The 12,841-nt window shown below is 42.6% G+C and overlaps 1 protein-coding gene across 6 annotated transcripts in view; it reads left to right on the forward strand.

The window, feature by feature from the left end:
• The window catches only part of KLF12 (KLF transcription factor 12), a 180,550-nt gene that overhangs the window by 114,797 nt on the left and 52,912 nt on the right, over window positions 1-12,841 (forward strand). The window lies entirely within an intron of this gene.

The raw sequence follows: 12,841 nt of genomic DNA on the forward strand, positions 1-12,841 counted from the left end.
CTTTGTAAATAGTCCAACACTTCTTATCAGCCCCAGGGCGGGATGTATTAACATACATCGCCGCCCCTCGCCACGCCCCCGCCGTGATGTTAGCGCTTATGTACTAACACATGCAGCTGGCATCGCAGTGCGGTGATGGAGGTCCCCCACGATTCCTGTAATGTGGTTTGCGGGGGGTCACCTCCTGGGCTCTGCGGCAGTCCCCGGCTTCTCCTCCTACCCCTGCAGCCGGAAGGACATCCCCGGCTGTGACATTCTGCTGGGGGAAAAGGAGTAGCACGGAGGACGGGGAGGGGGCTGCGGGCAGCGGGCAGCCATAGGCTTCTATAGGGTATCGCCACCACCCTCCGAAGACGGTGCGGCCGGGTTTTGGTAAATTTTAAAATGTGGTAAAACGGGGGTTTTACCGCATTTCGTCTTAGTACATCCCGCCCCCAGTGTGTAGAAAATTATTTACTTTTATATATTTTTAAATTAATTTAAAAACTGGAACAAATTCAGCTATATCAAAGATATGAAATAGGACCAGCAGTACTCACAAACGATCTTAAATCCTTGGCAAGAAAAAAGATATTCTCTCCATTTGAAGTACCTTACTAGTCTAGGCTGTTTTACATAACAGAATCAACTTAGTTTTGCTTTCTTAACAACTACTTTCTTATAACAATAGCATGAATTTGTTTTATTTGTTATAACGTACCTGGTAGCCACGTTTGAGACACATTCATATCTCCTCACTAATGCTGGGAGGAGAAATATATGAATGGCATATTCTGATTAAGGAAAGCTGGTAGTGTCAAAATTGTGTACATTATGTTACATAATACTGGGCATACATTAGGGGGACTTCTCACCTCAGAGAAGTTGCCTGAGATCCCCCCTTGAGCCACCACCAGGTGGCAGGATCGCATGCGATACTTCAGTCCTTTGGCATTTGATATATACCCTTTTGATCCCAGCCAAGCCTACCCGGCTCGGAAGCAGTCCAGCAGATTGCTTCTGCATCTGTTGCGACTCTCAGACTTCAGCGCAATGTGCATGGGGCCGCGCATCCCATTGGATCTGCTGTCATTCACATGCAATTTAGGCTCTTTTCCTGCGATTTATCACTGCAGTCACAGGAAAAGAGCCTACATTGCATGTCAATCACCTTTACTTTTGTGGCTTCTTCAGGGGATAGTGTCTTTGCTGACATAACGTGTGCACTGATGGTTCATCAGTTGAAGTGCTCTTTTAATTGTGGCATAAGTATTTTTACATTACATTACTTGCAATTTAATATTCATAAGCAATTTTATTAGTGAATTCATATTCATAAGTGCAGATTTACATTGTAGCTTCTGAATGACAGGATTGTATAGGATGATATAACATAGCATTAATAAACTCTCAACAGCTATGCTATTAGTTCATGCATGATAAATTGTGTTGGAATAAGTTCCTATCCCTCGATTATAGATGCCCTTTTAGTAAGAAAGTAATTTAACTGGAATAAATATAGCCATTACTAATCCTGATTCGTGGATCGACCCTTTCTACGTACTTTGCACAGGTGCGGGATGGGTTTAGTACTACTTTATGTAATATTAGGCTATACCTATAATATTTTGACTTATATGTAATGTGTGACATTTATGGGGACATGACCTGGGCAGGCATATCATTCTTACCTACAGTATCATGTGACTGACAAAGGACTCCTCTTGCTTCACCTCCTCCTCAGACCTCCTCCTGTGCAATTTCTGTTCTCCCATCCCACAGCTCTGTCTCACTGCAAATCTGTATAGTTTGGGGCTTCTCTGTTTTGTACGACATGACTCTGGCACTGCTGCTTCCAGCCTGCTGCCCTGCTGGTCTATGGGGTTTTCACCAGAGTCCAGAAGCTCCTGCAGTAGACTGCTCCACAGTGTCCTCGGTGTCTGTGTAACACAGCTCTGTTTTGCTGCTGCAGCCTTCTGCCCTTCTCTTTCTGTGCAGGGGTGTGTAAGAACATTTTAATGGGGTCAAAAACCCAAGGACTGCTACTATAGGATCCAGAGCCCCGATGCTGCGTTTGGCTTGGAATTTGGAACACAGGGACAGTGCAATCCTCCACTGGTTTGCCTTTTTTCCCAAAGTGTTTACTGGTGCCATATAATCCCCAGGCACATGCACCTGGGCGTCCACATAATGTAAAAAATAATATAACTAGCTATATCAGGTATTCATTCTTCCATATCGTCATGGTCAAGTTCTGAGGCTCACGATACCATTGAGGGTGCATTCGGCAGTGGAGTCAGAAGAGGCACTCTGACCATATACCACCCAACTTTGGAGATGTGCAAAAAAGGACATTGGCGTGCGTTTGATTTTTGGGGGCATGGCCTCCAACCATGTTTTCCCCATTGTGAGGGTCATGGCCAGCACTCTGTGAGCTGCTGTCCCTATGTGTCTCAGCAGAGCAGCAGCGGGCAGGGGGACTCCCAACTGGCCCACCAACGCGGGACACTGCCAGCCCCGAGTGGGATGAGGGAGAGTCACAAAAAATGGGACTATCCTGTGAAAATTGGGACAGTTGGGAACTATGTAATTGGTAATTGTATGTAATTGGTCTGTGACTACTAATGGTGATGGTTTTTTAAAACAAGTTACATTTTATTATACTGTAGGGCACTGTGATTCAAGAAAGTATAATATATATATATATATATAGATGGGGGTGGCAGCGGCACTCAGGACTTATCCAAATCAACAAAAGACTCGTAGCCAATAACGGTGACGTTTCAGCCCTTCCGGGCTTTTATCAAAACAGCTTACAGCTTGATAAAAGCCCGGAAGGGCTGAAACGTCACCGTTATTGGCTACGAGTCTTTTGTTGATTTGGATAAGTCCTGAGTGCCGCTGCCACCCCCCCGTCTACATTTGGGACAAGCGCAATCTCACTGTATGACACGGCACTCAGAGACCTCATGTGTCCGTGACCTTTACTGTTAAGAAGTCCTGTGGAGTGCCTCTCCCTCCATCCTATATACAGTGGGGATCGAAAGTTTGGGCACCACAGGCAAAAATTAATTATAATGTGCAAAAAGAAGCCATGGAAAAATGGAAAAACCTCCAAAAGGCATCAAATTACAGATTAGACATTCTTATAACATGTCAAATAAAGCTTGATTTTATTTCCATCATTTACACTTTCAAAATAACAGAAAACAAAAAATGTCCCTTTTTGGTCAATAATTGCTTTCAACATGGAAAGGCAATACAACCATTCCAGTCATGGAGCTCCCAGGGATTACACTCCATTAAGCAACTTGCAAATCAAGAAACAAACAAAACATTTACTTATGTACAGGAAAAATCCCACTATGATTTTTTACCACCATGTTATCTAGCTTTTCTCTAAGCCCAGCATTACACCAATAAGGTGATATCATATCTAAATGCAGCAGATTGGGATAACCAACTTGATAAGGCTCTTTTGAATGTAGGTTACTCCAGAAGAGCTATAACTTACTTTTACCAAATATTGAGAGAGCCTTGTTATACTGGCCAATTCCAAACAGGTATATTACTAAGTGGCAGTCACGCTTCACCAACCTGGGCGAAAAGTCTATCTTAAAAACTCTATTGTATTCCACTAAAACAATATCAGCCACATCCTATAAAGACATGTTTTTCAAAATATTTTACAGTGGTTATTTATCTCCCCATCGCTGTAGTTTAATGGGTCTAACTAATTCTTCGGTGTGTCCTAAATGCAATGGTTCTGATGCAGATTTATACCATTGATTATGGGAATGTACAGCTATTCAAAAATTCTGGATGACAGAAAAGTTGCAGTAGACCATTTGGTAAATTACCTACTATTAACACCAGAATGGGCCATTTTGGGATACTTGCCAACCACCCCAAAAATGTCAGTCGGCTGCAAGAAATTGTTGCTATACCTTTCTTCAGTAGCGAGGAAGTGCATATTACAGCAGTGGATATCTGCCACACCTCCCTCATTTCTTATGTTTAAAGAAAATGATTCCAAATATTTAAACTTGAATGGACTGAAACAACTCTACATAAGGAAACTCAAACAAAACTTTTTTTTTTGAGGTATGGGAGAGTTATATAGGCACGTTACCAGCGGAAACTAAACAACAACTCCATACATTTTCCGCACAACTCTCTGGTACGAAACCAGAATACTTCTACAAGACTCACCAATTGTTTAGTCAGAAAAGGAGGTGGACATCTTGGACACGCATGCACCACCCCCCTCCTTCCCCCTTTCTCCTTAAGTTTCCCTTTCATTCTGTCTTTATACTTATTTGATATTAGTTACCCTATTTTTCATTTGATTGAGAATAACAAGATGTAAACATTGAAAAACGACTTGATGATTCTTCTAACTTCAAGACAAAACAGACAGTCACACCATGGTCTCAATTATGCATCTCATTTATTGAAGTTTGTTTCAAATAAAATACCATTTATAGGAACTGATTAATACACTATATATCTTGTAAAAACATATCCCTTATATGTTCAAAATGTATTAATATTAATACATACAATTGATACTTATACATAATCTTTATTGTTTGATTTTCAAATTCATAGATGCATGCAATATCAATTGTAATGAATAAGAAAAACTGAAAATGTTTGCAATATATGATGTTGTTCATGTTATTTCATATTGTTATATTCATCCTTTGCAATAAAAACAATTTTGAAAAAAAAAAAGATAAAAAAAAGTTTGAATTTATTTCTATCATTTACACTTTCAAAATAACCAAAAAAAATGGCATCTTCAAAAGTTTGGGCACCCTGCAGAGCTCATACCTTGTACTGCCCCCTTTGGCAAGTATCACAGCTTGTAAATGCTTTTTATAGCCAGCCAAGAGTCTTTCAATTCTTGTTTGAGGTATCTTCACCCATTCTTCCTTACAAAATTCTTCCAGTTCTTTGAGATTCCTGGGCTGTCTGTGAGGCACTGCTCTTTTAAGGTCTATCCATAGATTTTCAATTATGTTGAGGTCAGGAGATTGTGAAGGCCATGGCAAACCCTTCAGTTTACGCCTCTTGATGTAATCCACCGTGGATTTTGAGGTTTGTTTAGGATCATTATCCATTTGTAGAAGCCAGCCCCTCTTTAACTTCAGCTTTTTCAGAGATGGCATCAAGTTAGTGTCCAAAATTTGCTGAAATCTTATTGAACCCATTTTTCCTTCTACTCGAGAAATGTTCCCTGAGCCACTGGCTGCAATACGAATCATCATTGATCCACCCCCATGCTTAACAGTTGGACAGAGGTTATTTTCATTAAATTCTGTGCCCTTCCTTCTCCAAACGTACCTTTGCTCATTCCGGCCATAAAGTTCTATTTTAACCTCATCGGTCCATAGAACTTAATTCCAAAATCAATCAGGCTTGTCTATACTGTATGTTCATTTGCAAACGTCAAACGCTGTTTTTTGTGGTGAGGACGTAGAAGAGGTTTTCTTCTGATGACTCTTCCATGAAGACCATATTTGTACAAGTATCTCTTCATAGTGGAATCGTTTACCACAACTCCAGTGTCTGCCAGATCTTCCTGGAGGGATTGTGCAGTCAAACGTGGATTTTGACTTGCTTTTCTCACAATCCTGCGAGCTGTTCTGCCTGATAATTTTCTTGGTCTTCCAGATCTTGCTTTAACTTCCACTGTTCCTGATGATTTCTTAATTACATTCTGAACAGAGGATATGGGCATCTGATAACGCTTTGATATCTTATAGCCTTCTCCTGCTTTGTGAGCGTCAACTACTGTATTTTCAGTTTCAGTGTTCTACACAACTGCTTAGAGTAACCCATGGTGCTGATTGTTGGGACTAGGTCAGATGAGTCTGGGCTTTTAAAACCTTTGAGATTGACATCACCTGGTCTTTCCAGACGATGATTGAGAACAATCCATGACACTGCCAGGTCTCAACTGTCCAAAGGGGGCAGTGTATGCTATAAACTCTGCAGGGTGCCCAAACTTTTGCAGATGCCATTTTTTGTTTTCTGTTATTTTGAAAGTGTAAATGATGTAAATAAAATCAAACTTTTTGACATGTTATAAGAGTGTCTAATCTGAAATTTGATGCCTTTTGGAGATTTTTCCATCTTTCCTTCGCTTCTTTTTGCACATTTAAATTAATTTTTGCCTAGGGTGCACAAACTTTCGATCCCCACTGTAAAAAATAAATAAAAAAAAAATACATATATGGGAAATGGTGCGTAGAGGGCGCTAGTCAGATACCACCACCTTTAAGAGATTATCTTAAATGAATAGCAGTAAATGGAAAACATTTTAGTAACATTTATTTAAAAAAAACATGAAATGACATCCATTTGTTTCCAATTCAATTGATGGATAACAGCATAGACAAAACCCAACACGTTTAGTCTCGAAGAGACTTCCTCAGGGGTATACAAGATGAACGGTATGTCGATCTTACATATAACAAATTCTTTAAAATTCTTTAAAAATTCGATGTCTCTATAGAGATCCAATACGGGAGAACGTTGACTTAGGCACTTAAAGGGCGAGAGGGGGATTTTGTACCAGAGTCCAACTGATCCTAGTGTATCCTCCAGCTCCTAATCATTGGAATGACTAGTGTTTCATGTGTGATCCCATGATAACACTGGGCATTCCATGGTAATTTCCTAATGACGCGCGTGAGAGGGACAGGCAGCTGATGTCAGCGGATGTCAGCTGTCCACCTGCTTCCCTTACAAGGCGCCAGCAGATCTAAGACACCACAGAGATACTCTCAGTGATGTCCCGTTGGTCTCTACATGGTTAACTTACTCACCAGTCATACACTGTGTAGTTTAAATAAATTATCCAGAAATAATAATGTTGTCTCTGGTATAATGTGACCAAGCGGTAACATCCACAGTGCAGAGCAGTTCTTTAGGGCTCAGAGGCAACCCTAAAGGGCGTTTACTGAAAAGTCCAATAGCTACAGGGAATACAGTGGCTTCAACGCGTTTTCTGCACAAGGGCAAGAGGTGGAAATTGTGCAGGGTTACACTGAACAGCAGACTCTCAAAGTAGTGATTCTGGGTAGTGCCCTCTTTAGATTAATAATCTGCATGTTCCTTTAATGTTTGACAATCAGTTATAGGCTTTCTGTGATTATGAGAAAACACTCCCAAAGTTGCTCAGGCCTTGTAAATTGCGGCAGTACGTCATTTTGCAGTGAAACAATATAAATTTTTACCTCAGCCCACTGCACAAATGTTGTCGTAATATAATTCCCTTGGGTCCAATAAGAGAAATAAACTATTTCATTCACAGTATAAAATGTGATAAATATAAACAAAATTGCCTTACATTTAGATTCTACTGAATTTCAAAAAGATAAGTTCATGAATTTTGGGAATTTAGAACAATGTGGCCTGAAGATATTTCCATAGCAACAGGAAGGTATTTACCGATGCCTGTTCCTAAACTTTAAGCAGGTCATTAGAGGTTGCTTTTCTGTAGTCTGTAATTATCAGGTGAAAAATGCGGTGGTGAACGTGGTAACTGTTTGGCTGGTATTTTTACTGATTTGTTTGTGCTTTCAAATGCAAATCCAAATGAATAATAATACTTTGCTTTATTCTTAAAAATGATTAACCATTTCTGTCCTAGTTCTTAGCAAAATAAGCAAACCCATCATCTACGCCGTCAGATGAAAGAGCAAGACACAATCATTTGCAGTGCATAGGTTTTTTTTTTTATGTTAATGCACCCCATTTCACAGAAGTACATAGATATATCTGCAGAGGTGCATATGTTTATATTTTTTGAGACGCTAGACAGTTTAAGGTACTGATGTTTACTCAGTTTCCAGTCTAATATACTCAAAAATGGGTGCAGGGGGTATACATTGCTGGGGTTACACACCCAGCACCCACTTCTTTATTAATTACCATTCCTCAGTCTCACATCGGCAGTGGTAGCGCTGCACTATCACCGATAGGAAAATGTCCGTTGACACAATTTTCAGGACTCCTGCGCATGCGTAGTAGACTCAAACATACCGCCAGATTCTACTATTAGGAACTAAAGCACTGACTAAAGAAGGGCGAGCCCATGGACCCCCTCCTCTCTTAGGGCCCAATTTATGTTTGTAAGGATATGTAATTTGTTGATTGAGATTCAAATGCAGCAGGAGGTGCCTGTAGCAGACAGCCGCCTCCTGTTTTCATTAGCAAGTGCTTCATCTTAGGACAGTCTTGGACCAACATTGTGATCCGCCATCAGATCCAGGCACCAAGGTCTAGGAGTCTGTGTCTGACGCCACAGACCCTGGACCCGTCACACTTTTCAAATGAGTTTTTACTCACCCCCATTTTAAAAATGGTGCCAGTTGCTATCCCGCTCTGACCCCCAAATACTGCAGCATGTCAGGTAACAGGGGGCTGCAACGCCTGCAAGCGACATTGCAATACTTGTTCTGCATATACACAGAATGGGTATTGCACCTGCTCAGACCCGCAAACATCGTATTTGTATGCAAACCATAGTTTTTGTGTAAAATATGAATTAGGTCCTTAATGCGCCTGTTAATCAAAGCACCAATAAAGCTACACATTACAGTATGTTTGCTTCCCTTCTCCGAATATAGAACTGAGGTGTAGATGTATGAAGCAGTGATAAGGGAGGAGAAGTGATAAAGTGTCTGGTACGTTATCACCGGCCAATAAGCTTCTAACTGTTAAGTTACAGGCTGGGTTTAAAAAGGGACAGATATGAGCTGGTTGGCCGGTGATAAAGTACCAGGTACTTTATCACTTCTCCTCCCTTATCACTGCTTCATACCTCTACCCCTGAATGTCTAAATAGGCCCCACAGCTCTCATGCTGGCCCTTGCACATGCCCAGAAGAGCAGAGTGGTAGTCGCTGGGGCTTATGTAGATGCATTGCCACGGCCTCGAGCTGCTGAGCTGCTGCAGCTGTAGTTACCACTACCCCAAGTAAGGCTAAATGAAGCCTTAAGTTATCAGCAGAAGTGAGGAAGTAGAGTTATTCCTAAGTGGTAGTAGGACAGTAGTTGATGTCGTATCTGATATAATGCAAAAGCAGTTTCACACTGAACTTGTGGGGCAAGTCCCAATAGTAGAATGCTGTTGTTCACTTCTGTGTTCGATACACAGATTTTTGGATATTTGCACCAATGAAGATAGTTACACGGTGATTTTACTTTCATAAATCTTCTTTAGTGAAGGCAAAAATTATGTATATTCAGAGACGTCTATAGGGTTAGTGTCACCCGGTGTCATGGTGTCACCCCCCCTCTATTGGGCCTCCTCCCATCAGGCACCAGAAGGCAGCTCTTATACGGTTAGCTGCCCTTTGCGTTACTAATTGCATATTTCAGTACATATGCAATTAGTATCAGCGCAATGGGTGGCGGGTATGCCGTGCTTCGTACATTCCGCCTACAAAGAGAGAGAGAAATATATATATATATATATATATATATAGATAGATAAATATATCTCTCTATATATATCTATCTATATATATCTATATTGTCCAAGGATCCGCATACTCATCCAGGAATAGTAATATATACGGGGTGCTCCCCTAAGGAAAGGGGTATTTCCAAACAATAGCAACAAGTCCGTTTTTTTAGGCCAGAGAGGGCACTCACCACCACAGCAGATAAAATTGCTTTTTATTTAGGAGATGTAAGCAGGCATGGTCGTCAACGTTTCAACCCCGGAGGGCCGTTTTCAAGACAGCTACAAACAATCCAGTGTGTTACCACCACAGGTCAGGCATGAAACGTTGAAACGTTGACGACCATGCCTGCTTACATCTCCTAAATAAAAAGCAATTTTATCTGCTGTGGTGGTGAGTGCCCTCTCTGGCCTAAAAAACGGACTTGTTGCTATATATATATCTATATATATATAGATATATATAGATAGATATATATATCTATCTATATATATATCTATATACTCCAAAAAAGTCCTCAGCAGCACCCGGTGTCCAAAAATGAACATGTGAAAGGTCCAAAAATAATGGCACTTGGGAGGTAAATATAAATGATCAAATAGATGATGTGTATTCATATGGTGTAACCCCCTTCCTCAGGACACAATCCTACACCCCCCCCCCCTTTACATTTGCCTATGACCTATTGAGCACTGGCCCAGCTCAAGATTCTGAAGGGCCAGTCAGTCTGATAGCACTGGTCTGTTCAGCGGCGTAGCTTTGTTTGGGGCACCCCCCGCCGTTAATGGGGGGGCGTCCCCACCCGCCCGTCCGGCGTGCCCCCCGTGCCCCCTCCCCCCATTGCCGCATGCTTACCTGTCCCCTCCTGGCTTCAATAAATTCTATGCAGACGGTCCACGATAAAATGGCCGCCCCCATACCGCAGACAGTTTCAGAGAACAGTCTGCTTTATGGGGCGGCCATTTTATCGTGGTCCGTCTCCATAGCATTGCTTGAAGCCAGGAGGGGAGCCGGGACGCGCGGACAGGTAAGCATGCGGGGGATGGGAGGCGGGGGGATTACTATAGCACCGCAGCCCCCCCGGCGCCCCAATATGCACAGCGCCCCCCCGCGACTGGTGGGGCTGCGGTGCTATAGTTACGCCACTGGGTCTGTTGTTAAATTTGGAGTGATAGATATAGGTATTTCACATCTCAGTTTAACCATGTTTTGTTACTTAAACTGTATGGGGTTTAATTTTCTTTTTATCCTGAGAAACGCATACAATGGATAGCAGTTTAAATACTACACACAAAACTGATACATTTTCCCAACTTGAACAGTAAATTGGTCTTAACCCTTTTAAGTGCCAACGTTGCTGTGAGAGATGTGCAAAATGTCTGTCAAAAATGCCAGGTTTGAAGTTGAGAAATATGAATCAGTTTTGTTGGTACTTGTTTCCTAGCACGGCCACAATCTTGTGGATCGTGTACCTTTAAGTTAAGGTACACGATCCACACGATGGACCCGATTTCCTTTGAAATCAGGTCCATTTTGCCGGCAAAGGTACAATATCGGGGGCATCGCGTCGGTCGGGACCATTAACATTGGTCACGACGCGACCGACGCGATGCCCCCGATTTTTCCATAGGCTTCAATGTTAAAATATTTTTTAACATTGAAATCATGAGGATCGTGTCGGCAAAGGTACAATATCGGGGGCATCGCGTCGGTCGGGACCATTAACATTGGTCCCGACGCGACCGACGCGATGCCCCCGATTTTGCCATAGGCTTCAATTATTAAAATATTTTTTAACATTGAAATCGTGAGAAAATGTGAAATGGGCCAATATGACCCATTTCACATTATAGATGTCCCCGTCGTCACCCCACGATAGACGCCAACCCGAAGCGTGGCGAGCGCAGCGAGCCGGCGAGGGGCGGCGGTGCGCGTCCTCCGACCTTTTCATTCCCCTACTATCCACGTCGGCGTGGAGTTGAGAATAGAATAGTGTGGCGAGCGCAGCGAGCCACCGAGCCCAAAGCGTGGCGAGCGCAGCGAGCCCCGCGAGGGGACGCGTATAACTTCACAGGTATACGCATCCGCTCGCCACGCTTCGGGCTCGGTGGCTCGCTGCGCTCGCCACACTATTCTATTCTCAACTCCACGGATAGTAGGGGAATGAAAAGGTCGGAGGACGCGCACCGCCGCCCCTCGCCGGCTCGCTGCGCTCGCCACGCTTCGGGTTGGCGTCTATCGTGGGGTGGGGTTTACGTAGTTAAATTTGGGGGTGTAGGGAATATTTTACATTGAATCCAATGTAAAATCGGGTCCCAGGGACATTTCATTCAATCAAAAAATCGGGTCGGTTGCATCGATCGCATCGCATGCGACCAAATCGCATGCGATGCGATCGACGCGATTTTTCCGACACGACCACCCCGATGTAAATCGGGGTGGCCGTGCTAGGAAACAAGTACCGTTTTGTTATTGCCGGCAAATCATATGAAGTCAATTATTTGAAGTTTTGTTAAACATTGCTGTGAGCAGAACTGGCATTTTTGCAGATATTTTGGATATCTCTCACAGCAACCTTGGCACTGAAAGGGTTAAAAAGGTTTAACGAATTCCCACAAAAATCTCACTTTTTGTACTTCTTTGTGCCCCTATTATTATTTTTAAATATTGTTTCACTTATCATTTTACATGCATACTTCATAAGAAAAATATAGCTCTTTAAGGCCCTTATTCTGATCGGTGCGGATATTCCCGCATTCTTACGGAGCGGTCCGCACGCCACGGTGTTCTGCCGCGTGCGGCCATCGTCCGTAGAAACGCCCACGGGTCCTCCGCATTCGGACGGACTCACTCTTTAAGAACAGGGCGTGTTTACTGACGACATACAAACCATGCACGGTATTACAGAGTATTACAGAGTATGCTCGGGAATACCGCATCCGAACGGGAGCCAAGCGGTGCTACCGCACGTAAGCGGAGTATTTACGCCAAACAACCCACTATTATGTATCTTCTGCAATACATCACATGACCCACTTATTCAATTACCTATCCTCATAAAAAACTTCTTATTTGGAATTGGAATCAATTAGATGCCAATATATCCTTACAAGCATGCCTAACACATGCATTGCACACATTAACCCTTACAGCAATTGAAGTGCAATGGTTTCAATTAAAGCACTGACAAGCGTCCTATTAGTGAGTAATGAGTAAAGGAGTCGATTCTATTGGGTTCAGGTGTTAATGCTTGTAGTCATTAGGCGTACGTTCGCCTACCGCATGAACGAGTGGTGTCCGCAAAGCAATAGTACACTTGTGGACACCGCACATTTCTTCCCTTTTTGATCGCGTGCATTCGGAGTGGTATCCGAATGTACG

Source organism: Crinia signifera, chromosome 2, assembly GCF_055691185.1.
Source record: "Crinia signifera chromosome 2, ASM5569118v1, whole genome shotgun sequence".
Taxonomy (NCBI): domain Eukaryota; kingdom Metazoa; phylum Chordata; class Amphibia; order Anura; family Myobatrachidae; genus Crinia; species Crinia signifera.